Here is a 27,120-nt window from a genome sequence, read left to right on the forward strand (position 1 = left end):
GATTAGGCATTTTTCTCACCCATTTATACAGTTCAATAAACACTGTTGAACTGTGATCACTTGTGTCTGTCTTTACTGTTGCCACCACGAGTTCCTTACATATGGTGTCAGGGTGAGATGTGACTCAATTGAAACTAATTGGGGAAGACTACAATTTCAGAAACCTATTCAGAGAGCGTTTAACCCTTCTGTTACCACCAAGGAATTGATACATTTTGATATCTGTGGTTGTACGGAAGCTACTATCCCCCTGGGAAAAGAGGAAGGATTCCTACACACCTGGTCTTAATACCCCCGCCGGGGTGTTACATAAGTTTGGCCCCAAAATCTGGCCTATCATGGATGTTCGGTATAGACATTTTAGCAGGCGTAATCGATCCTGACGTCCGGTGAGAAGTAAAGGTTCTCTTACAGAATCATGGTCAGATCCCCTTTGAAGTATGTCATGGAGATCAAATTGCTCAATTAATTTTGGAAAGGGCTTTATTTCCTCAGTTTAAAGAAAATGAACCAGACGAAACAGAGAGAGGTACCTTAGGCTTTGGGGAAGCTGATAAACCTTGTAACATTGAAGAAAGAAATGGAGAAGAGCCTTCCATCTATCCCGACCTATCCTTCGCTCAGCGAAATGATCCAGCTCTTGCTGAAGCTTTTCTAAAGGCTATTCTGCAAGGAGAAGGCATAGAGAAAGGAAGCCCCTTTTTCTTCCTAAAACAAGGGTTACTTTACAGAAGAGAGACTTCTACGGAAGGCTTAGTAAAGACGCAATTGGTAATACGCAAGAGCCACCAAAAGGTTGTACTGGAGATTGCGCATTCCCATCTGACTAGGGGGCATTTAGGACAATTTAAAAACCAGGTACATATTAGTGGGAAGCTTTATTGGCCAGGTGTTCATGCTGATATAAAGACTTGTATCCAAACATGAAAAATATGTCAAAAGACCAGCACGCACATCCCATTACCTGCCCCTCTGAATCGGTTGCCGATCATAGAAGTTCCTTTTTCAAGGATTCTAATGGAAATAATTGGACCTCTTGAAACATCCAGACTAGGCTACAAATGTCCATTTGGTCGTGGACTATGCGAACCGATATCCTGAAGCATTTCCAATGCAAAGTTTACCACAGAGCAAATTCTTAAACACCTCCTACCATATTTTTCCAGGGTTGGATTTCCCAAGGAAATACTAACTGTCCAGGGTTCGAATTTCATGAGTAAACTTATGGCAGAAGTCAAAGAGCTACTCCATATTACCACCTTGCAAACTTATGTGTACCATCCCAAACCGATGGCTTGGTAGAAAGATTTAATAAAACTTTGAAGTTATTTCTACGAAAATGGGTAGTTAAGGACGGAATGGACTGGGACTGACTGGTCCCTTGTGCACTATTTGAAGTAAGGACAACCCCTCAGGCCTCCAAAGGTGTTTCTGTTTTTGAACTGCTCTATGGTAGAGTGACTAGAGATGTCCTAGACATGCTCCAAGAAACCTGGGACGAACAAGAAGAGGCTCCCATTCCCATCTTGCAAAACACCACAATGCGAGAACATATGAAATTGGTTTGAGATCTAGTCTGTACCCGTATGTAAAAGGCCCAGAGCCAACAAAAACCCACTTATAAGAAAAAGGTGAACTTGAGATCATTCTCTATAGGACAGAAAGTGTTGGTCCTCCTACCCACCTCAACAAACTTGTCTCTAAGTGTCATGGGCCCATTGAGATATTAGAATGAACGGGAACCTGACTTATAAAGTAGCTAACCGGATAAAAAACAGAAGGTCCATTTGTATCACGTCTCTTGAAAGAGTGGAAAGAGAACCCGTCAGCCAACCATGCCAAAGTATTAGCCTGCCTGGTCCCAGAAGCAATAGACAACTTTGAATTAATTCCTCCAGAGCTATCTATTCAACAACAAGAAGATCTAAAAGATGTAATTACATAATCTCCTGATGTATTCTCAGGAAAACCCAGAAGAGTAAAAAGCACCTTCCACTATATTAGAAAACCTAAAGGTCAAGTGGTTCATTTAAAACGTGTAGACTCCCTGAAGCCCACAAACAGATAATGATTGAGGAAGCCAAGAAAATGTTGACAGCCAATATTATTGACTATTCGTCAAGTCCATGGTCCTCTCCTATTGTGTTGGTCACTAAACCTGACTGATCCTGGAGATTCTGCATAGAATTCCATCAAGTTAATTCCATTTCTGACTTCGATTCCATGTATCGATGACCTAATTGATAAACTCGGAGCAGCCACATTTGTATCCACCCTAGACTTAACCAAAGGGTACTGGCAAGCTCCAGTACATGGGCCAGATAAGAAAAAGACAGCGCTTTCTACGCCCCTAGGACTGTTTCAATTCAAAGTCCTCCCTTTTGGCTTACACCATGCGCCAGCCACTTTCCAGCACCTCGTGGATAAAATCCAGCAACCCTATTCCAATTTCTGTGGGGCTTATATTGACAATATCGTCATCTATAGTAAGACCTGGGAGGACCATCTCTTCCAACTTCATACCATCATGAAAGTCCTCAGAGAGGCCAGCCTAACTACTAATCCAGCTAAATGCAGTCGGCCCAGTCAGCCGCAGAAGACCTCAGCTTCTTTGTAGGGAATGGGAATGTGCAGCTTCAATATGAGAAGATGAAAGCTTTCCTAGATGCACCAACACTCAAGACCAAAAGAGATCTTAGATCCTTTCTCGGGTTAATAGGGTATTACCATAGTTTATCCCTACCTTTGCAGACAAAACAGCTAGGCTGAAAAACAAACTCAAGAATGTTGAACCCCAGAAACTTCATTGGAATGATGAGGCTGATATATGTTATAACCCCCTAAAACAAACTCTGTGCCAGAACCCAATCCTGAAGGTAGTAGTCTTTTCTATAGAGTTTATATTACAGACACATGCCTCCCTTACAGGGTTAGGGGCAGTGCTGTCCCATGTGTGTGATGAATTAGAACACCCCATCTTATTTGCATGTCACAAACTCTTCCCACGTGAAAAAAATGACTGTGTGTTGGAACTAAAAGGCCCTGGCCATCAAGTAGGCCATTATCCATCTTAGATACTACCTATTAGGACGAAAGTTCACACTCGTTACAGACCGCTTGCACCTAGTTCCGATTACAACCCTTGGGTCATGCGATGGTTTCTAGATCTACAACCCTACTGCTTCACTGTGGATCACTGAAAAGGAAACGACCAGGGAAATGCAGACTTCCTTTCCTGATTCCCCTGTGAAAAAGCTGCGGCTACATCTCATGGAGGAAGGGTAAGTGAGAAACCTGAAGGTGTCTCACCCCTGGTCCCTGGAGATCTGTCATCCAGGTGGCTAAGACACAGCCACTGCTATTGGATCCAGTTCCTGGGGGTGGGTCTTCAGGGTGTGGAAGTGGGACACCGACGGATGAGACGTGGTAACCCCTTCCTGATCATACCTTTTCCCCATCCTATCCCATAGGATACTTATAAGCTCTACCCCCCTTTCTGACAAAAACACTTTCTTACACCCTGGAAAACAACCGACTAACACCTGAGTCGTTTACTTGACGTGTCCCAACACCAGGGCCATGCAGAGTCATGCAATTGACAATAACTACACACACCTGACGGCTCCTGCCCTTCCCCACAGGGATAAAAGGCAGAGCACAAGAGCACACTTGGAGCAAGGACAAACACACGATGTGATACCTATTCCACTACAGCAGTTCAAACAGAGAAGGAAGGCGGTGAGATCGGAAAGGACAATAAGGAGGAAAATGCCCTTGCCTTTTTCGACCCAAGCCCATGAAACCTCTGTGAAAGGAATCATAAGACCGGGAACTACAGCTGACTTGTGGTGTAACAGATGTCAATGGCGCACAGGGCCCTCCCACACTGATAAGCGAGGTGGGGAGGCGCGCTTGATACCATGGTACCATCCTTGACTCCAGAGAAAAGAAACAATGAGGAGGTCAGCACAGCCAGTGAGTCAGAGGGAAAACCGATAGTAAAACCGGACGGTGTTGATCGAAGGTTGCAAACAGCGACTTATAAAGAACAAAGAACTTGTGTGCTACTGAACTTTTCAAAACCAGGGATAGACCAGCTGCAGAGTGGTAGGTCACTGCGTGGGGTCCATTCGAAAGACTCTGGCTGGTATCCTTTTATTGTGAATGATATAGTAACAAGATTCTGTAGGAAAGGCCGGCATACAGGGTTATTGTGGTCATACAAGGGTTAAGCCAAAATCCCTTGTACAATCGAAAGTCCTTATTCCATTACCAAAGTTGTCACATTGTGAAACAGGCGTGTGCGCCCGGCTGAGGGAAACGCCATATGAACGATAAATGGAGAAAGCCTGCCTGGGGGCTTAAGAGAAAGCCTGACTGGGGGCTAGGAAAATCCAAGGGAAGTGAATCCTGCAAGGTATTACAAATAAGTCAACTGTGTGAAACTGGAAAATGTGAACCCGACTGAGGGATGCCAAGGTTACAAAACGGATCAAAGCACACTTGTGGGGGATCCATGGGTGAAAGGAAATCAGCCGACGGGAAGATTATTGAACCAAAAGATTGGCCTTTTCTGTCTAGGCTCCAAGACTAGTGAACCAACTCCCTGTCAGCATCAGACTTACCCCATCATTTCTTCTGTTCAGGGAAGAGCTCAAGACCTTTCTCTTTAAAAAATGGCTCCTTCCCCCAACACCTAGGTCCACATGTAATGGACTCTGCACCTGAGACTCAGTGATCTGCTCCCTGCTGTCTTCCCCCCTGCTGCCAATTGCCCACCCTCTCCTGTTAGCTCCCCACTCTTTTTCCTCTGCTTGCCTCACTGTGTTCTTTTCCCCAATGTTTGTGAAGTGCTCTGTTGCTTCCCGAAGACAGGTCTGTTCTCAATAAATACTCATAATAATAATAAAAGTATTTGATTTTCTGTAAGTGAGAAAGTTGGTAATCATTGGTTAGGTATGAACATAAAGATTCATAGTTTCCAGGAATAGAGATTTAAATAGGGATGAACAGAAATATGTTAAAGAGAGGTTAAGACAGGATTATAAACATTGGTTCATTATGCAAAGACACACCTTAGGTAGGTCTAAATGTCAAGATATGGTAAATGGAGCGACATTACGAAATAACTCGAAGTTTTGGTCTTTATTGAATAGCAAAGATCATATAAGAATGGAAGCCATCAGATGCCCGATGTTGGGGAAAGCTGGTGTTGGAACATATGTCAAGGGTGAGCGATGTTTCGATAGTTGACATTGAGGAAATAATTCAAATTCCTAAGAATACAAGAGCCCCTGTGCCAAAGGGCTAATCTGATGTGGCATTGAAACAGGACAATTGATGTTTGGGCGATCATTTTAATAGCCATGTTCAGAGGAAACATGTAAATTAATGTACTGCTGCCTTTCATCCCAAAAAGGGTGGCTCAGGGTCATTGGAAAATGATTGACCTATCGACCTTCTGAACAGTTCAAGTAAGTTTGTGGCCTCACTTGTCTTGAAAGAATTCATAAAGTAGGCACACAATATTAACGTTGTGTCTTCCCTGCGGGCATGCTTTCAGAAAAGTAAGGGTATGGGCACAGTCGTGTATGGCTGGCTTTACCATGCGGTGTCTGAGATGAGACATCACTGCGATTGATATCAATGTTATTTATGTTTTACCTTATATATGCCTACGATAGAGTTATCCAAAACATCAGTGACATTGAAAAGTAGGGAAGTCCTGAGGAACTTTCGAAGATGAGCACACTTCTTTATACCAATGAGCACACTTTGAACCAATGAGCACACTTCTTTATACCAATGAGCACACTTCTTTACACCGATGAGCACCCTTCTTTTTTTTAATTCTTTATTTACATTTTACCAAACAAGAATGTACAGATCATAGAAAATCACATAAAATAGTATATAAAGTTTACCAATAATAATAGCATGAGAAGAAGGGAAAAAAGAAAAAATAATAATACATTTGTAAGAACTAGTACATACTCAAGGAGACATCTCAGATCTTAGCATGTAGGTGCATTTTCCCCAACCTTCTGTAGATCACTCTTTCAATGGCCGCCAAACAAACCATCTCATTAACCCAATCATCTGAGTTTGCTGGAATTCGGGATTTGCATCCCCTAAAGATAATTGTCTTGCATATTGATGCTCCCCTGAATAAAAACTTTTTTCAGACATGGAAAAGTCCTCAAGTAAGGCACCACAGCCCAAAACCATTGTTTTAAAATCCAAATCGATACTGCTATTCAGGACCCGCAGACACATAGTACAAACCTCCTGCCAAAAACCTCGGACCCAAACACAGTCCCAAAGTAAATGCTTGAGACTGCCCACCTCTACGTCACAACACCAACACATATCAGAATCTGACATGGCTCTACTCTTGAGTCTCTCTGGACACCAATAAACCCGTTTGAGAATTTTAATTTGCCTAGAGCGCTCACACAAATTAATCGAACAGAGCTTCACATTAGCACACAACTCAAGCCACACATCAGCAGTGATCTCGCATCCCAATCTCCTACTCCACTCGTCCATTAGACCAATATTCCCATTGTAGTTAGCAACAATTTGGCGATATGTTTTTGCTCGCAAGAGATTGACTGCCCACCGTAAAAAATTCCAAACTCACAGATCCGCTCCCATCAATCTCACCAATGCATCTCCTTAATTTCCGGTAATCTGCAACTGAAAGATTGTCAATAGTGAAAGTTGCGCGCAGCACATCAAAATCAACCCACTTCCCATCCCTGTACACATCACTAATCCAATGAACTCCACCAACAAACCATTCCGGCCACAATAGAGGTCTGCCACCATCTGTGATAACTTTATTCGGCCAAATTGGGTCTGAAGGCGATTTCAAAGCAATCGAACCACACATGTCAGGAAAACCTTTCCATGCACCCCTCAGAAATTCAGTCAAAGGAAATCTCCTACCACGCTTGCTAACTGTCGTAAGCACAGCTCGCGGGGCAAGAGGGCCCAATGAGCTTGCCTCTGCTACTGCCCAAGCACTCGGAGAATCACCCATAAAAGGAAGCAAAAACTGTCAGGAGAACGCCAAATGATACACCTTAAAATTGGGGACCCCGAGCCCCCCCCTCTCAACTGGCAACTGCAGTTTCCACAGTTTAAGTTCAGGAGGTTTCCCGTCCCAAAGGAAGGATTGTAGAGTTGAATCAATCAGTTTCCAGTAATATGCACTAACCTTCAAAGGGAGCATACTCAAAACATAGTTGATTTTCGGGGCTGCAACGATCTTCAAGGCGTTCACCTTGCCCCACAATGATACATGTAGAACTGACCACCTCTGTGTATCTAATTTCAGCTCCCAGCAGGCCTCCCTTATGTTCATCTCCATCATATCACTCACAACTGGAGTCAACCAATTCCCCAAGTATTTTATTTTGTGGAAACACCATTGAAATCCATAACCAGTCACCAATGTTTTAGCACTACTCCTCGTGATTGGCAAACCCTCAGACTTTGACCTGTTTATTTTATATCCGGCCACCTCATGGAATCGATCAAGGATGTTCATCAAAGACGGCAAAGAAATCTCCAGGTCCCGTAAAACTAGCAAAAGGTTGTCTGCATAAAACCATGTTTTCTGTTCAACCCCATTGAAGGACATGCCTTTCAAACACAAATCACTCCGTAAAGCAATAGCGAGAGGTTCAATGGTCAGCACAAACAGTAAAGGTGAAAATGGGCACCCCTGTCTGGTGCCCCTCCAAAGACTGAAAGATTCAGACAACAAGCCATTCGTTTTACAATCCGCCATGGGACAGGCATACAAAAGGGAAACCCAAGAAATGTATTCATCTCCCAGATTCATTGCCCTCAGCACTGAAAACATATATTGCCAATTAACACGATCAAATTCTTTTTCAGCATCGAGAGAGAACACAGCTACATCCTCATTCAAATTCTGGGCCTGCGACATGGTCAACAAGAGATTCCGAATATTGCTAGAAGTTCTACGATATTTGACAAAGCCAGACTGATCCGTGTGAATAAGTCTTTGAATCACTTCCTCAATGCGCAAAGCAAGTATTTTAGCCAAGATCTTGTTATCAGTATTTATTAAATTTATCGGCCGGTAACTGGAAGGTAAGACACTGTCCTTTCCTTTTCTCAGAAAAACCGAGATGGTAGCATGATTGGTAGACTCTGGAAGCAAGCCCACCTCCTTGGATTCAACATACATATGTCGGGGGGAAATTCTGCCGGGGTCGGCTGGGCCGTCCGCGGACCTCCGGGCAGGGAGGCCCCAACTCCTCCCGTATATCCCAAAAGAGATGGAGTATGAGACACACGCAAGAAGCAAGGTGGTTCTGCTGTTTATTAGACAAAACGGCAGGGATGGGTCAAGGATCGTATGCGTCCGTCCTGACACACACACAATTGTGGGGCTCGCAGGCCCTTTTTACCTTAGTATGACGCGCTACTTGCGTCACCTTAGAAAGTTTAGCAAAAAACCTATCTCCACTCTGGATTGGTTACTCGAGTGGTAGGGTTAGTATAGCATACGTATAGAGAACGGTGTTAGTGGTTGAGGGTAAGTCAGGTGATATACTTGGGTTGTCCCTTCAATTTGATACATGAAAATTGTTACATGAAGACCCCTGAGGATTGGTCAATGTTAATGACGTCAGTGATAAGAGCCCCATGTTCTGATTGGTCCGCTCGCGAGCCTCCCAGTCTGGGACCATCGCTGTTCCCAGCTCACGGTGCACCTGTCATTTGCAACAATGTTTCACTATGGGCAGGTGCAGACAATGTGAGGATTTATTCATATGTTGGAAGGCCGACTACTCCCACTGCCGCAGATGTTCATTGGGTCGCTTAATTGTATCTGCCTGTGTCTTGAAACGTGGGATCCAGGCGTCTCCTTCCTCCTGGGCTTGGCATCCTGTCAGGTTCGGCTTGGTCACGTGAGGTGGGACCGTGTTTGAGGCAGAATTCTGCACAATTAATATTGTTTTTCCCACTGTGTGCCTGGTTTATCTTGCAGGTGCGACCTTGGCGTCGGCTTGCGGTGTGCGAGATTGCAACATTGTGCCCTTGGCTGTGTGCTTTCGCCGGGCTCATTCTGCAGGGTCAGCAACCGAGCTCTTGCTCATTTAATGTTCATGGAAGCTTTTGCTTGCGGCCTACTTGGGCCTGGTGCATAGGTGGAACCGTTTGGTGCACAGCGCTTTAGGTTACGGTATCATATTGCTCTATCCCCAGTATCGTGTCTTCGTTATATTCTTCATTATGGTACATGGTTTTTAGAAGAAGCGTGAGCAAGCCTTTTTAGATAAGTTCATTATGCGTCTTGCGTTTCTGCATTTTGAGAGCCTATGTGGAAAATAAGAAAGATGCACGTCCGTGGATGTGTCCGTCGCCTACGTCATAGCACTGAGTATGTTCTTCGTGTGGATTGGTGTGGGAGTGTCCAGTGTGCATGTTTGCACAGGTGTGCTGACCGTTGGCTAGGTCGTCATGGCATCTCTAACGACGTGTTGGTTTAGTCGAGTTGATCCATGCCGCAGGTGTCGGCATGGGCAGGGCGGGCTGCTGGGCAGGTGGGTGGGCACATCCGTATGTTCCTGTACCAGGGTATTTGGTCGTCTGGTAGATGGGCAAACTCCTCTCGTGGCGGGTGTCTAGGCCTTGATCCTCTAGGCCAAGCGCGAGAGGGGAAGGGCGGGAGCCTGTTGTTCCATTTTCCCACTTCACATATCTCTCAAGAGCCCCAATGCCGCCTCAGGAAGAATCTTACAAAACTCAGCTGGTAAACCATCAGGCCCTGGTGTTTTCCCAGAATTCAAACCGCTAATAGCAAGCCTAATCTCATCCAAAGTCACCGGTTGGCTTAGACCTGCCATTTCTTCATCAGAAATGTTCAGAATATTCAAATTACCAAAGAAACATTCACCTCGACCAGTAATTCCAGCCTCATTCTCATACAAGTTTGTGTAGAAATCTTTTGAAAACAGTATTAATGTTGCGTGGATTAAAAGTGACCACCACATTCAAGCCCTTTATAGATTCAATGGCCCCTTTCTAAACCTGTTGCCATAGTCTGTAGGCGAGCCATCTGTCACATTTTTCTCCCCTCTCCAAGTAGGCACATTTGATCCTATATTAATCCTTTTCAGCTCTAGCACCCAACATGTCTTTCAACTTCTTTTTCAATTTTTTTAATTCCCTTCTATTATCAGTGTCATTCGGATCACGTACCAAATCACTCATCACCTCAGCAATACAGATATCAGTTTCTAACTGCACCTTTGCCATTTTTTTCCCCTGCCACAGGATAAACCTAAAGTAATGCCTCTCATCGTACATTTGAACGCCTCTCATGTAACATTCTTACTAAGCTCATCTGATTGATTCTCTTTCACAAAGCATTCAGCCTCAGACACCTGATTTTCCCCAGAATAGCCTCATCATGAAGAATCGAGGTATTCATCTTCCATTGAAAGGTTCTACAGCGTTCAAAATTCAAAGACAGGCTCAGAAAAATAGGTGCATGGTCTGTGACTGCGATACAACCAATTCGACTACTCAAACGATTTTCTCCACCAGCTGTAAAAAACGTATCAATCCTCGAGTATATATTGTGAGATCCAGAATAAAATGTGTACTTCTTGGAGTCAGGATGCTGTAATCGCCAACAATCCTTCAGATCAAAATCCCTAATCAGTGCCCGAAACGAGAAAAAATGTGTATCCTTTCTCTGTACTGTTTTACGCCCAGTGCAGTCCAGAGATGGATCATCAACCAGGTTAAAGTCACCACCAAGAATGATATTATGGGAGTTCAAATCAAGTATCAATTGTGACACATCTCCAAAAAAGAACCATCGCCCATTGAGGGAGCATAAACATTGCACAACACGTGTTGAACACCCTGTATTTCCACAAGGAGAGCTACAGCCCTTCCCTCCCGATCACAACTAGTTTTCAGAACTTTAATAGGGGAGTCCTCCGTAAAGGAATCGCAACCCCCCTACTCTTAGAGGAATAACAGGAACCAGCAACGTCACCTAGCCATTTCCTACGCAATACCCCGATGTCCTCTAACAAAAGGTGAGTCTCCTGTAAAAAATAAACATCACGTTGCATATCTTCCATACTGTTTAGAATTTCCTGCCGTTTGACAGGATTATTCATTCCATTAACGTTCCAAGAAGAGACCAAAAGATGAGACCCTCTAATGTCAGACATTTTAAAAGATCTGAGGTAATCCAAAAAAATAAGTACCTGTCCAAAAGCCACAAAAAACAACAGAAAAACCCCACCCTAGACCCCCTGAAACAGAAAAATGACACAGCGCTGAAAAGCGCAAAAAAAACCAACCCAATACCCCCGGCACCCCTCCCAAAGAATAACCTCCATAGCATTGAATCCCATGATATGCCACTCAGCAGAAACACAAACAGACATTACACCAAATAGAGAGGAACGAAAATCAAACCCATACAGAACGCCCAGCAGCACAATCACTTCGAATGAAGTGATAACCCATCTGTGTCCCCCATCAATGTTACCCAACGTATGGCAAGTACAAAGCCTAAAAGATAATCAGGCCACCGAGAACATAGTGAAAGCTCATACAGCATATGTGTACAGAGCACATATGTAACGCTGCCAAAAAAAAAAACACTGCCCCACACACCCTCCCATCGAGAAGAACCAGAATGCACACACACTCCACCATTGCCACCATATCCCCAAACATCTGAAAAGATCCATATCAACAACATGTCTCAAAAAGCAAGCACTTAGTATAATGCAGCGGTACATAAACAGGGCTCCAAACTAGGAACCCAATTAAAAAAAACAGCCCTGCAAATCCCAGATATGGCAGGATGATATAAGCAACAACTCAACATGAAGTAACAAACAACATACGGTAACAAAACAGTCATCTACTAGCACATTTCCCAAATAGCTAAATACCAAACTATTGACAATGGTGACATGCAATGCGGTGCATTTGGAGGTCCAGATGGGTGCAGCAATGACATGGATGCCAGGGGTGGGGCTGAGCAGATGAATGAATGCAATCATCCACATGGCAACTGCAGGTGCCACCAATTGTACTGCGGGGCAATCTCAAAAGGTCTTGGGTTCAGCAACAAGAGCATGGTGCCAGAAAACCAGCAGCTGTGTCATTTGTTGAGCATTCACTTGGAGGACCACTGCACCCCTTATGTCCGAGACGTGTAACCGTGCTAACGGCTCATAAGCACTTATGTGGATTCACTGCTGGATGAGACACGTGGCAAAAATAAGCAGGTAATGTTTAAAATATATATATGGCAATAAATCAGTAGTAAAATATCATCACCCAAAAACACTGTATGGAAAATGAAGTACATTGTGACGGCTGCTAGCGCTTTCCTTGTTCTTGTACTGTCTTGTCCCGTTTTGCTTGTTGGTATTAGGTTTGCAAAGTCAGGTAAGTGGGAAATGAAGAAAGGTATCCATGCAGGTAACACTCACATAACACCAGCAAGCAAATCCCACACGTTGATGTGGACCGCAACAGATGGAGCGTTGCCAGCAACATGAAAGCATTCCGATCCTCAGCGAATGCCATAATATAAACAAATTGTTACCTTCGGTCAGATCGAGCCCGCGTTCACCACGACTGTTCTTCATATAGTGCAGATCACAATGTATACATCTCAAATGCGGTTTCCGTACCCATCTCAGAATCAGTCCCCCAGCCCCAGTATCACACTGAGCCAGTCAGCTCCACCCCCAGGCATGCACATAGCAAAGCCGAAGGTGGGGGCTGCTCTTCGAGCGGCGTACGCGGTCGGGAAATAGGTTTCCCGCTCGAAACACCTGCTCCGCCCCCCCAAAGGAGGGGGCTACCTGCTGCTTGGCGTGAACTCCGTTCTGCGAATGCCTGCGTGAGAGGAAATCAGCGGCGGAATTGACAGCGACATCACACGTAACACATAGGAAGCCAGCTGATCGGGGCAGGGCTTGCATGTTCTTTACTCTATGCTGCATTTAACGATTCCGGATCAAAATGAGAATTCCATGTTACGAAGGAAAACGTTAACTGATATAATGAACGGCTGCCATTTTATGCCATTACAGTCAATATAAAACCATTTTTAACACATAACAAAGTCAATAAAATGAAATAAGATAACAAAGGCCAGCCAATGACATTGCCCGGTTCAGTCAGCAATAGTATCAGGTGCACAAAGTTTCTCCAGCCATGAAGAGGCTTCCTGAGTATCAGACGTGGATTTATTTCCATCAGGCAAAACATTCAAGAAAGCCTTAATCTGAAGAGTCTTGGCCCGCTCTTTCTTGCTTCCATCACCTCTTTAGGATAATCTGGGAACACATAGATAGGTTTCACTTAGAAATAACAGAACCCCTGATCCTGGATGCATCCAATAAAGATTCCTTTCTCCTTGCCAGAGCAAATGTCACCAAGATTGTCGTGGTTTTAAACCTGGAAATTTACCAATCCGATAAACATGATCAATGTCACTCTCCAAAAGGGAACCCACACTTTAGCAATCCTTAAATACCTGCAAAACCAGTGGCAACAGCTTTTCACTCTTAGGGTCAGAATGCTCTGTAACTCCCACCAGTCTAATGTTTCTTTCTCGCAGTTTTAAATCCATTTCCAAGCGATGGCTTTTCTCCTTCTGCATATCAGACTTCAGGATATTGTAAACCCTGTTACTTCCGGCCATTTCAGATCCCATATCAGAGGATTTCTTTTCCAGATCAGTCACCCTTGTATACAAATGGGTAACCTTTGTATTCAGTTCTCAATTTCAATTTTATTGTTAGATATACATCTAGCCAAAAGGATTTGTTTAACACATAGACAAACAACATTAATACAATACACATAAAAGCATTTACATTTCCAATATATGTCATTCAATACATTTTAAAATTGCCTCAATCTGCAAGTAAAATACAACAATAAAATATATCAGATTAATATAATTTCATCTCATAAAAATTATCCACTGTTCAAATATATCTGACATCACAATTCCATTATTGTAAGATTTAAAACACACGGTTCTCAATTCATGTAGGGTTTCACAACGCATAATAAGGCGATAAAGTGACTCTACAACATTGACACCACAAAGACGACAGTTTCTTAAGGTGTGTAGAATTCCCATGCTCCAACCTTTTGTCTCTAGAGCTTCTGCAGTGTTAAATGTCATCATTAAATAGGATCGAAAGGTACCTGTACTTGGAAAGGCTAAAACATATTTAGGAGGCATATCTCAATTTAAATGCTCATCCAAATATGCACCACTAAAACATTTTGATGCCAACTTTACAATATTTTGTTCATGCCAAAAGTCATGCACTTTTCTTTTTAGTCTCATTTTGAAGGCTCACAACGATATAGTTCCGGGGGCACACCCCAATGACCATGTGTGATGTAGTCTTTGTATCGTACCAATTGTACCAATCAGCACATTCCCTTCAAGAGTAAGATACGCTTTTACAGATGAGGTAAAAATAGTGTCGGTGGATAGTGTCACTGCTTTTTCATAGGACAACACACACTGACAAATAGATGCATACCAATTGATGTTAAACTCCAGGTACAGGTATTCAACACTAACATTTGGGGGCAAACAAAATAATTTTCCACAGCATAAAGTAGCATCGATCTAATTTTCGCCAGATAGATATTAAGTACTGCAATAGCAGAGAAACAACAATTTCTGCCTATGAAGATACTCAAGGCGTTAGTGGCAACAGTACAGTGGCTTTTGATTGCAGATCACTGGTTATCCCAATTCAACCTTTCATCAACAATAATACCTAGATATTTGTATAATTTCACTTGTTCCACTTTGTACCTTTGTATTCCGTTCTGCCAAGGTAGTTTTAACTTCAGTCATGTCCGGGGCCACTTGACGCATCAATTTGAACAAATCTTGAATGCTAGGATTCTCTTCATCCATCTCAGACATTTGTTTCTGTTTTGTAGAAGTAGGATTCTCTGGTTCCAGGATCTTTTTCTTGGAATTCATATCAGCAATGAAATGTATTCAGGGAGGAGACCAGGAGCTGAAGGCTTAAGCTGCTTTCACCTTGGCCACCATTCTGGAATCCAATGAGCACACTTCTTGAAATAAGATTAAATGTGATGGATAATTTAATAAGATCAATTGAAATGTCACAAGGTCTGAGGCAAGGGTGTATTTTACCTCAGTTATTTTCAATCTATACTTAACAGACTTTAATTTAGCTTTTTTCAACAACAACAACAATATCTTTATTCGACTTATAGTCATCAGGTAGACAAAATAACATACATACAATGAATAAAACACAAAGGCTGAAATTTGAGCAAACTACACTCCTACAAATACTCCTTAGACGGGACTTGGTTCAAATTTGCTCATTAAAAAAATACAAATTTCGGGACATGCAAATACACAATACAAATTTGACTTAACAGGTTGGTCATAGGAATCAAGAATGAATGTTTTTAGTTACCAAAGAATGGTTTCCTCAACGATAACTTGATTCACATTTTCAGTCAGTACTTTCCGCCTTATTCAGCAAAAACATCTCCTTAGCCTCTCCTTAGCCTCTCCTTGGCATCTCCATAGCCTCTCCTTGGCATCTCCTTAGCCTCTCCCTAGCCTCTCCTTAGCATCTCCTTAGCATCTCCTTAGCATCTCCTTAGCATCTCCTTGGCATCTCCTTGGCATCTCCATAGCCTCTCCTTGGCATCTCCTTAGCCTCTCCCTAGCCTCTCCTTAGCATCTCCTTAGCATCTCCTTAGCATCTCCTTAGCCTCTCCTTAGCATCTCCTTAGCCTCTCCTAAGCATCTCCTTAGCCTCTCGTTGGCATCTCCTTAGCCTCTCCTTAGCCTCTCCTTGGCATCTCCATAGCCTCTCCTTAGCATCTCCTTAGCCTCTCGCTAGCCTCTCCTTAGCCTCTCCTTAGCATCTCCTTAGCCTCTCCTTAGCATCTCCTTAGCCTCTCCTTAGCATCTGCTTAGCCTCTCCTTAGCCTCTCCCTAGCCTCTCCTTAGCATCTCCTTAGCATCTCCTTAGCATCTCCTTAGCATCTCCTTAGCCTCTCCTTAGCATCTCCTTAGCCTCTCCTTAGCATCTGCTTAGCCTCTCCTTAGCCTCTCCCTAGCCTCTCCTTAGCATCTCCTTAGCATCTCCTTAGCATCTCCTTAGCCTCTCCCCAGCCTCTCCTTAGCATCTCCTTAGCATCTCCTTAGCCTCTCCCTAGCCTCTCCCTAGCCTCTCCTTAGCATCTCCTTAGCATCTCCTTAGCATCTCCTTAGCCTCTCCTTGGCATCTCCATAGCCTCTCCTTAGCATCTCCTTAGCCTCTCTCTAGCCTCTCCTTAGCATCTCCTTAGCATCTCCTTAGCATCTCCTTAGCCTCTCCTTAGCATCTCCTTAGCCTCTCCTTAGCATCTCCTAAGCCTCTCCTTGGCATCTCCTTAGCCTCTCCTCAGCCTCTCCTTGGCATCTCCATAGCCTCTCCTTAGCATCTCCTTAGCCTCTCCCTAGCCTCTCCTTAGCATCTCCTTAGCATCTCCTTAGCCTCTCCTTAGCATCTCCTTAGCCTCTCCCTAGCCTCTCCTTAGCATCTCCTTAGCATCTCCTTAGCCTCTCCTTAGCATCTCCTTAGCCTCTCCTTAGCATCTCCTTAGCCTCTCCTTAGCATCTCCTTAGCCTCTCCTTAGCCTCTCCTTGGCATCTCCATAGCCTCTCCTTAGCCTCTCCTTAGCATCTCCTTAGCATCTCCTTAGCCTCTCCTTAGCATCTCCTTAGCCTCTCCTTAGCATCTCCTTAGCCTCTCCTTAGCATCTCCATAGCCAAGCTCGGTGAATGTATTTAGCTGCAGTCATGGCCCAAGCTAATAAAAGGAGCCTCTGCAGACATGTGCACCAGAACAGCTGCAGACTCCAGAAGAGGAACTACTGAGTCTGTGTCTCATTTATGAAAGCCTGTGTTAGGCAGAATCCTGTGCAGTTCCCTTGGGGAGCACTGCAAAAAGATTAAGACTACAGGAGCAGCAGGAAACCCAATTGGTAGCAGTGCGCACCACCCAGATTTACCTGGTAGCTGTGGCTGAGCAGTCAGACTTCTCTCAAGAAGAGTAGGGCAGTATGCAGAGTATACTCAATAGGGCCAAAACACAGTAGAGCAAACAAACACTGACCAGAGCTTTGTATAAAAAGTATATAGTTATTTATTTAAAAAACACTTTAGATAATACACTAGCACTCTCAATGAAAAGTAATCTAAAACACAGTCAGGCAAGTATACACACCTCCCTTGATAACTATCAGACAAGTCAGGGTTAAAGCACAACTATTTGTTAAGACAGAAGTGAGCACTTAACCTAGATGGCACTCCAATAGTTTAGGTTAAAAAGGGAGAGAAAAGGCAGAGCATAAAATAAAACAGTTCCCAACACTTTTAAGAGTTCAGAGCAAGGGGAGAAAGGCAGGTTATACGGTAGAGCCAAAGTTCATAGGCCAGGCCCACTTTAAATGGAGCAAAGCGAAATGTGCCCAGGATCACACGGTTTAAAGTGCACTGAAAGTCTTTGCAGAGGGTTCAAAAGAGGTTGGGGTGATTCAAAAGATATAGTTAGAGGTCTGGAGCCAACCCAGTACAGAAGCCAAGGATTTAAGGGTCACCTTTAGCAATTTGTAGAAAGGGAGGCCAGGCAGGACACAGTACCTTAAAGAGAAAGGAAGCTCCAGCGGGGGCAGTCGTTCCTGGCAGTGGTTGCTGTTCATTGTTCCTACCAGGAGAAGAGAGGATCTCATCGAAGAGGAAACTTGGAGTCGTTGCACTGCACAGGGATGAAACCAGCCGCGGAGTTCCCGATTAAAAGGTGCGGTCCTTTTATTTGCGGTCAAAAGTGGTGAGCTTGGCTATCCAGCCACCGGGGTGCTTGGCACGGGCAATTCGACCAAGGGCCGTCTTTAGAAGGCGAAAAAGGGTGAACTGGCTGGTCCCACCAGCTCAGAGGAAGAAGACTTGTCCAGCAGAAGATCTTCTCTTGTCGTCGGAAAAGTGGTGAGGTAGCTGCAGCGAGGCTTCACCGGTGGTGTCGTCGTTGCAGATGGCTCAGCTTCGTCCCTCTTCGGATTCTTAGGTCCTGTGACGACTTCTAAAGTTCCAGTCCCAAAGGCCCTGCTTTTATGCAGAAAAACCCCCATTCATCAGCCTAGCTGTCAATCACACATGCTAAGTGGTGAGCTGGGCGGCTCACCACTGGGCCAATCAGAGTAGAGTGCGTCTTTGGTTGCTAAGGCAATGCAGTCCAGGGTGCCAATTCCCCCCTCCACCCTTCCTGTGAAATCCAGACAGAGTGGCACCACTTGGAGGGCTTCTGTGGAGAAGCCGGCCAAAATAGTGGAACAAAGGGCTTGACCTTGGTCAAAGTTACAGAGATGGACACAAATGCCATTTTAGAATCGAGTTCTGGCAAAAAGACCCAACCGTGAATTTAATATTAAATAAATAAACCGGCGGTTTCTTTAACATTGCGCCAAAAAGTGGTGCGTTTAAAATCAATGGGAAAATCCCAAAGAGAATATTCCGGGGGAATATTTCGCATGGTAACCACTGCCACCAGCCAGAAACTCGACGAGGGAGGACGGGACAGTGCCCCCTCGAAAACAGACCCAGGGGCAATTGAATTACCCCTACCAGTACGTCCACAATAGGATGGTTTGTACTGGTTCTGTTCACAATTTTGGACTAGTAAAGCCAATGGTGACTTTACATGCCCTGGGAGACAGTATTCAGTCCCAGGGAATGGAGTCTGTGTTTGGGGGTCACTGTGACACCCCTGTGGTACTGCACTGAGGGTGCTGTATACTACACATACAGAAAAACAGATGATACCCTATGGAGTAAAAAGGAACCCCATAGCCCATAAGCACATAACAAGTCAAAGACATACCTCAAATCATGCCTAAGAGTGGGAGTAAAAGAGTCTCACTCTTAGCAGGAGAAAAAAACAAACCCCAAAAATCCAGCAAAGCTGCTGGGGGACTCACTAGGTTTGGGGAATTAGCCTTATAAGAGAATTCGCCCTAACAGCCTGCAGGCCTACACATGGGGGCACCGGCCTGCATGCCCTGATGCCTGGGACCCTCGTGCTAGGACAGTGGCAGAGGTCCACATGGTCCAGGGCATGGCACGTCCTGTTCTCAACCCCAAAATACCTTCAACTCTCTCTTTCTAAGTACCTTCCTTCTCGGGCTCTTCACTCGTCCGCCCCCAACTCCCTCAGGGTCAGCCGCTTCTCCAAACAACGAGTTGGATGGAGATCTCTCTCCGCGGCAGGGGCTTCCCTCTGGAACAGCCTTCCTGCCTCCCTGAAACTTGAGGAGAACCATCTCCGGTTACGGAAGCACCTCAAAACCTTCCTCTTTGCTTCTGCTTTCTCTCTCCCTCTCCCCTGCTAAATTCCTGACTGAAACTGCACTGAATCTGCAACTGGGCCACTCTCACCGATCTCGGTCCTTGGCCCAGCCACTCTCCCGCTTGCACTGCCTCCCTGGCACCCCCCTGCACTGCGGGACTGTCTCTGTATCCCTACAGCCCCCCCTTCCCAGCACTTGTCTGCACTTACCTTGCACTTGCCACCAGCTGGCCCTTGTTATTTATCTTGTTATTCTACCAGCCCTGTACTGCACTTTCCCCTCTCCCTTTCCGCTTGCACTTTTCCCTTCCCCCTACCCATGCACTTGCGCGATCTGAATGACACCTGGCCTAGTAGGATCGTTGTCTGTCTCCCCTTGTCCCCCCCCCTGCCTCGTCGCGCCTTGAAACGCTTGTGTATAGGCGCATTACAAATGCCATATCATATCATATCATATCAATGGTGCTGGTGTCCTATAGAACGTTGGGGCCTGCTGGATGTCCGGAGCAGGCCCCAACCCCAACAGGCACTAGGCCTGTCAAGTGCTGATGGTCATAGCACTATGGCGGCCTGCCGGATGTCCATGGCAGGCTACCCACAACATTGGTGATGAGGAGTGAAACCTCCGCAACAAACTCCAGGTATTCCTGATCCCCAAAATCTGCCTTGCATGCTATATATGCGGGACCTGTTGAGGGGTTTATACATGGATCCTCCATCCTTGTTCTGGGCATGGTTCGGTCCCCATGCCTCACAATGCCCTCATGTTCAGCATTCATGTCAAGAGGGTGTTGGCCCAAATCGAGCAATGGTAGCATTGGTTTAATGTGTTGAAGCCATGGCAATGCGCGTCCTCAGCCCAGAGTCCTTACACGTGGGAGGGCTTCTTTATATTTATCGAGGTCAGGAGACACTCATAGACTAATCCAGTGCAGTACAGGCCTTAATTCTATTTCCTCAAAGATGGGACTTACGGCAGTTTCCCAGTGGACAAGGGCATTTGGGCTGCTGCGAGGTAACCAGAGTAGCTTTTTGAGGAACGCATTTTCAGTGATGGCTATGAGAATACCCCCACGTTTCTGCCCGTGCAAGGCCACCGATTCCACCAGCACTTTGTAAATGTCGACGGCCGGTTGTACAGGCCACCTCCATGCCTATGGGCGAACCTTACCACTGTCCGGCTGTTGCTCATCAAGGTGGTGTTAGCTTTAACTATCTGCAGCCCATTGGCAGATTTCAGAAAACCAGATTCCTAAGCAATTGCGGGTCGGAACCTGCTCTAGTCTTTACCCTTCAATACTTGCATCCAAACCATAGCTCTTATTATGTTTTGTGCAGAATACCATGGCCTTGGTTTCGTCAAGGTTTATCTCCAGGTCCATGGTCTTGCATTGTTCACTAAAAATAACTACAGTCCAACCGGTGGCGTGGCGAGGCATCAATGACCTCGTTAATATCAATTGATAGTAGAGCCGATGCCAGGAAACAGCCCTGCCTGACTCCAGAGCCAGTGCCAGGAAACAGCCCCACCTGACTCCAGTGCCGGTGCCAGGACACAGCCCCACCTGGCTCCAGTGCCGGTGCCAGGACACAGCCCCGCCTGACTCCAGTGCCAGTGTCAGGACACAGCCCCACCTGACTCCAGTGCTGGTGCCAGGGCACAGCCCCGTCTGACTCCAGTGCCAGTGCTAGGACACAGCCCGCCCTGACCCCAGTGCCGGTGCCAGGACACAGCCCCGCCTGACTCCAGTGCCGGTGCCAGGAAACAGCCCCACCTGACTCCAGTGCCGGTGCCAGGAAACAGCCCCGCCTGTCTCCAATGCCGGTGCCAGGACACAGCCCTGCCTGACTCCAGAGCCAGTGCCAGGAAACAGCCCCACCTGACTCCAGTGCCGGTGCCAGGACACAGCCCCACCTGGCTCCAGTGCCGGTGCCAGGACACAGCCCCGCCTGACTCCAGTGCCAGTGTCAGGACACAGCCCCACCTGACTCCAGTGCTGGTGCCAGGGCACAGCCCCGTCTGACTCCAGTGCCAGTGCTAGGACACAGCCCGCCCTGACCCCAGTGCCGGTGCCAGGACACAGCCCCGCCTGACTCCAGTGCCGGTGCCAGGAAACAGCCCCACCTGACTCCAGTGCCGGTGCCAGGAAACAGCCCCGCCTGTCTCCAATGCCGGTGCCAGGACACAGCCCTGCCTGACTCCAGAGCCAGTGCCAGGAAACAGCCCCACCTGACTCCAGTGCCGGTGCCAGGACACAGCCCCACCTGGCTCCAGTGCCGGTGCCAGGACACAGCCCCGCCTGACTCCAGTGCCAGTGTCAGGACACAGCCCCACCTGACTCCAGTGCTGGTGCCAGGGCACAGCCCCGTCTGACTCCAGTGCCAGTGCTAGGACACAGCCCGCCCTGACCCCAGTGCCGGTGCCAGGACACAGCCCCGCCTGACTCCAGTGCCGGTGCCAGGAAACAGCCCCACCTGACTCCAGTGCCGGTGCCAGGAAACAGCCCCGCCTGTCTCCAATGCCGGTGCCAGGACACAGCCCTGCCTGACTCCAGTGCCAGTGCCAGGACACAGCCCCGCCTTGCTCCAGTGCCGGTGCCAGGAAACAGCCCCGCCTGACTCCAGTGCCGGTGCCAGGAAACAGCCACGCCTGACTCCAGTGCCAGTGCCAGGACACAGCCCCGCTTGACTCCAGTGCCGGTGCCAGGACACAGCCCCGCCTGACTCCAGTGCCGGTGCCAGGACACAGCCCTGCCTTGCTCCAGTGCCGGTGCCAGGACACAGCCCTGCCTTGCCCCCGTGCCGGTGCCAGGAAACAGCCCCGCCTGACTCCAGTGCCGGTGCCAGGACAAAGCCCTGCCTGACTCCAGTGCCGGTGCCAGGACACAGCCCTGCCTGACTCCAGTGCTGGTGCCAGGACACAGCCCCACCTGGCTCCAGTGCCGGTGCCAGGACACAGCCTCGCCTGACTCCAGTGCCGATGCCAGGACACAGCCCCACCTGACTCCAGTGCCGATGCCAGGACACAGCCCCGTCTGACTCCAGTGCCAGTGCCAGGACACAGCCCCACCTGACTCCAGTGCCGATGCCAGGACACAGCCCTGCCTGACCCCAGTGCCGGTGCCAGGACACAGCCCCACCTGACTCCAGTGCCGGTGCCAGGAAACAGCCCCGCCTGACTCCAGTGCCGGTGCCAGGAAACAGCCCCGCCTGACTCCAATGCCGGTGCCAGGACACAGCCCCGCCTGTCTCCAGTGCCGGTGCCAGGACACAGCCCCGCCTTGCTCCAGTGCCGGTGCCAGGACACAGCCCTGCCTTGCTCCAGTGCCGGTGCCAGGAAACAGCCCCGCCTGACTCCAGTGCCGGTGCCAGTACACAGCCCCGTCTGACTCCAGTGCCAGGACACAGCCCCACCTGACTCCAGTGCCGGTGCCAGGACACAGCCCAACCTGGTCCAGTGCTGGTGCCAGGACACAGCCCCACCTGTCAACAGTGCCGGTGCCAGGACACAGCCCTGCCTGACTCCAGGACCGGTGCCAGGACACAGCCCGCCTGACTCCAGTGCCGGTGCCAGGACACAGCCCCACCTTGCTCAAGTGCTGGTGCCAGGACACAGCCCCACCTGACTCCAGTGCCGGTGCCAAGTCACAGCCCCGCGTGACTCCAGTGCTGGTGCCAGGAAACAGCCCCGCCTGACTACAGTGCCGGTGCCAGGACACAGCCCCACCTGACTCCAGTGCCTCTGCCAGGAAACAGCCCCACCTGACTCAAGTGCCGTTCCCAGGAAACAGCCCCTCCTGACTCCAGTGCCGGTGCCAGGAAACAGCCCCGGCTGACTCCAGAGCCGGTGCCAGGACACAGCCCCGCCTGACTCCAGTGCCAGTGCCAGGACACAGCCCCACCTGTCTCCAGTGCCAGTGCCAGGACACAGCCCCGCCTGACTCCAGCGCTGGTGCCAAGACACAGCCCCGCCTGACTCCAGTGCCGGTGCCAGGAAACAGCCCTGCAAGACTCCAGTGCCGGTGCCAGGAAACAGCCCCTCCTGACTCCAGTGCCGGTGCCAGGAAACAGCCTCTGCTGACTCCAGTGCCGGTGCCAGGACACAGCCCCGCCTGACTCCAGTGCCGGTGCCAGGACACAGCCCCACCTGTCTCCAGTACCAGTGCCAGGACACAGCCCCGCTTGACTCCAGTGCCGGTGCCAGGACACAGCCCCGCCTGACTCCAGTGCCGGTGCCAAGACACAGCCCTGCATGACTCCAGTGCCGGTGCCAGGACACAGCCCCACCTGACTCCAGTGCCGGTGCCAGGAAACAGCCCCACCTGACTCCAGTGCCGGTGCCAAGACACAGCCCCACCTGACTCCAGTGCCGGTGCCAGGACACAGCCCCACCTGACTCCAGTGCTGGTGCCAGGACACAGCACCGCCTGACTCCAGTGCTGATGCCAGGACACAGGCCCGCCTGACTCCAGTGCCGGTGCCAGGACACAGCCCCGGCTAACTCCAGTGAATGTGCCAGGACACAGCCCCGTCTGACTCCAGTGCCGGTGCCAGGACACAGCCCCGCCTGACTCCAGTGCCGGTGCCAGGACACAGCCCCACCTGACTCCAGTGTCGGTGCCAAGACACAGCCCCACCTGACTCCAGTGCCGGTGCCAGGACACAGCCCCACCTGACTCCAGTGCCGGTGCCAGGACACAGCCCCGCCTGACTCCAGTGCCAGTGGCAGGACACAGTGCCGGTGCCAGGACACAGCCCGGCCTGACTCCAGTGCCGGTGCCAGGACACAGCCCGTCTGACTGCAGTGCCGGTGCCAGGACACACCCCCGCCTGACTCCAGTGCCGTGCCAGGACACAGCCCCGCCTGACTCCAGTGCCGATGCCAGGACACAGCCCCACCTGACTCCAGTGCCGGTGCCAGGACAGAGCCCCACCTGTCTCCAGTGCCGGAGCCAGGACACAGCCCCACCTGACTCCAGTGCCAGTGCCAAGAGACAGCCCCACCTGACTCCAGTGGCGGTGCCAGGACACAGCCCAGCCTGACTCCAGTGCGGGTGGCAGGACACAGCCCTGCCTGACTCCAGTGCCGATGCCAGGACACAGCCCCGCCTGTCTCCAGTGCCGGTGCCAGGACACAGCCCCACCTGACTCCAGTGCTGGTGCCAAGACACAGCACCACCTGACTCAGTGCCGGTGCCAGGACACAGCCCCATCTGACTCCAGTGCCGGTGCCAAGACACAGCCCCACCTGACTCCAGTGCCGGTGCCAGGACACAGCCCCACCTGACTCCAGTACCAGTGCCAGGACACAGCCCCACCTGACTCCAGTGCCGGTGCCAAGACACAGCCCCACCTGTCTCCAGTGCCGGTGCCAAGACACAACCCCACCTGACTTCAGTGCCAGTGCCACGACTCAGCCCCACCTGTCTCCAGTGCTGGTGCCAGGACACAGCCCCTCCTGATTGCAGTGCTGGTGGCAGGACACAGCCCCTCCTGACTGCTGTGCCGGTGGCAGGACACAGCCCCACCTGACTCCAGTGCCAGGACACAGCCCTGCCTGACTCCAGTGCCGGTGCCAGGACACAGCCCCACCTGACTCCAGTGCCGGTTCCAGGAAACAGCCCCGCCTGACTCCAGTGCCGGTGCCGGGACACAGCCCCACCTGACTCCAGTGCCGGTGCCAGGACACAGCCCCACCTGACTCCACTGCCGGTGCCAGAACACAGCCCCACCTGACTCCAATGCCGGTGCCAGGACACAGCCCCACCTGACTCCAGTGCCCGGTGCCAAGACACAGCCCCACCAAACTCCAGTGCCGGCGCCAGGACACAGCCCTGCCTGACTCCAGTGCCGGTGGCAGGACACAGCCCCGCCTGACTCCAGTGCCGATGCCAGGACACAGCCCCGCCTGACTCGAGTGCCGGTGCCAGGACACAGCCCCGGCTGTCTCGAGTGCCGGTGCCAGGACACAGCCCCGCCTGACTCCAGTGCCGGTGCCAGGACACAGCACCGCCTGACTCCAGTGTCGGTGCCAGGACACAGCCCGGCCTGACTCCAGTGCCGGTGCCAGGACACAGCCCGTCTGACTCCAGTGCCGGTGCCAGGACACAGCCCCGCCTGACTCCAGTGCCGGTGCCAGGACACAGCCCCGCCTGACTCCAGTGCCGATGCCAGGACACAGCCCCACCTGACTCCAGTGCCGGTGCCAGGACACAGCCCCACCTGTCTCCAGTGCCGGTGCCAGGACACAGCCCCACCTGACCCCAGTGCCAGTGCCAAGAGACAGCCCCACCTGACTCCAGTGCCGGTGCCAGGACACAGCCCCACCTGACTCCAGTGCCGGTGCCAGGACACAGCCCAGCCTGACTCCAGTGCGGGTGGCAGGACACAGCCCCGCCTGACTCCAGTGCCGATGCCAGGACACAGCCCCGCCTGTCTCCAGTGCCGGTGCCAGGACACAGCCCCACCTGTCTCCAGTGCCAGTGCCAGGACACAGCCCCACCTGACTCCAGTGCCGGTGCCAAGACACAGCACCATCTGACTCAGTGCCCGTGCCAGGACACAGCCCCACCTGACTCCAGTGCCGGTGCCAAGACGCAGCCCCACCTGACTCCAGTGCCGGTGCCAGGACACAGCCCCACCTGACTCCAGTACCAGTGCCAGGACACAGCCCCACCTGACTCCAGTGCCGGTGCCAAGACACAGCCCCACCTGTCTCCAGTGCGGGTGCCAAGACACAACCCCACCTGACTCCAGTGCCGGTGCCAAGACTCAGCCCCACCTGTCTCCAGTGCTGGTGCCAGGACACAGCCCCTCCTGATTGCAGTGCCGGTGGCAGGACACAGCCCCTCCTGACTGCTGTGCCGGTGGCAGGACACAGCCCCACCTGACTCCAGTGCCGGTGCCAGGACACAGCCCTGCCGGACTCCAGTGCCGGTGCCAGGACACAGCCCCACCTGACTCCAGTGCCGGTTCCAGGAAACAGCCCCGCCTGACTCCAGTGCCGGTGCCAGGACACAGCCCCACCTGACTCCAGTGCCGGTGCCAGGACACAGCCCCACCTGACTCCACTGCTGGTGCCAGAACACAGCCCCACCTGACTCCAATGCCGGTGCCAGGACACAGCCCCACCTGACTCCAGTGCCCGGTGCCAAGACACAGCCCCACCAAACTCCAGTGCTGGCGCCAGGACACAGCCCTGCCTGACTCCAGTGCCGGTGGCAGGACACAGCCTCGCCTGACTCCAGTGCCGGTGGCAGGACACATCCCTGCCTGACTCCAGTGCCGATGCCAGGACACAGCCCTGTTAGGGAGAATTCTCTGTTATGGCTAATTTCCCAAACCTAGTGAGTCCCCCAGCAGCTTTGCTGTATTTTTGGGGTTTCTTTTTTTTCTCCTGCTAAGAGTGAGACTCTTTTTCCCCCACTCTTAGACATGATTTGAGATATCCTTTGACTTTGTAATGTGTTTTATGGGCTATGGGGTCTTTTACTCCATAGAGTTTCATATGGTTTTGGTAAGTGTGTTACACAGCACCCTCAGTGCAGTAACACAGGGGCTGTCATAGTGACCCCCAAACATAGACTCCATACCCTGGGACTGACTACTGTCTCCCAGGGCATGTACAGTCACCATTGACTTTACTAGTCTTAAATTGTGAACAGAACCAGTACAA

The sequence above is a fragment of the Ambystoma mexicanum genome, chromosome 5p (assembly GCF_040938575.1).
Source record: "Ambystoma mexicanum isolate Mex_15411 chromosome 5p, UKY_AmexF1_1, whole genome shotgun sequence".
NCBI lineage: Eukaryota > Metazoa > Chordata > Amphibia > Caudata > Ambystomatidae > Ambystoma > Ambystoma mexicanum.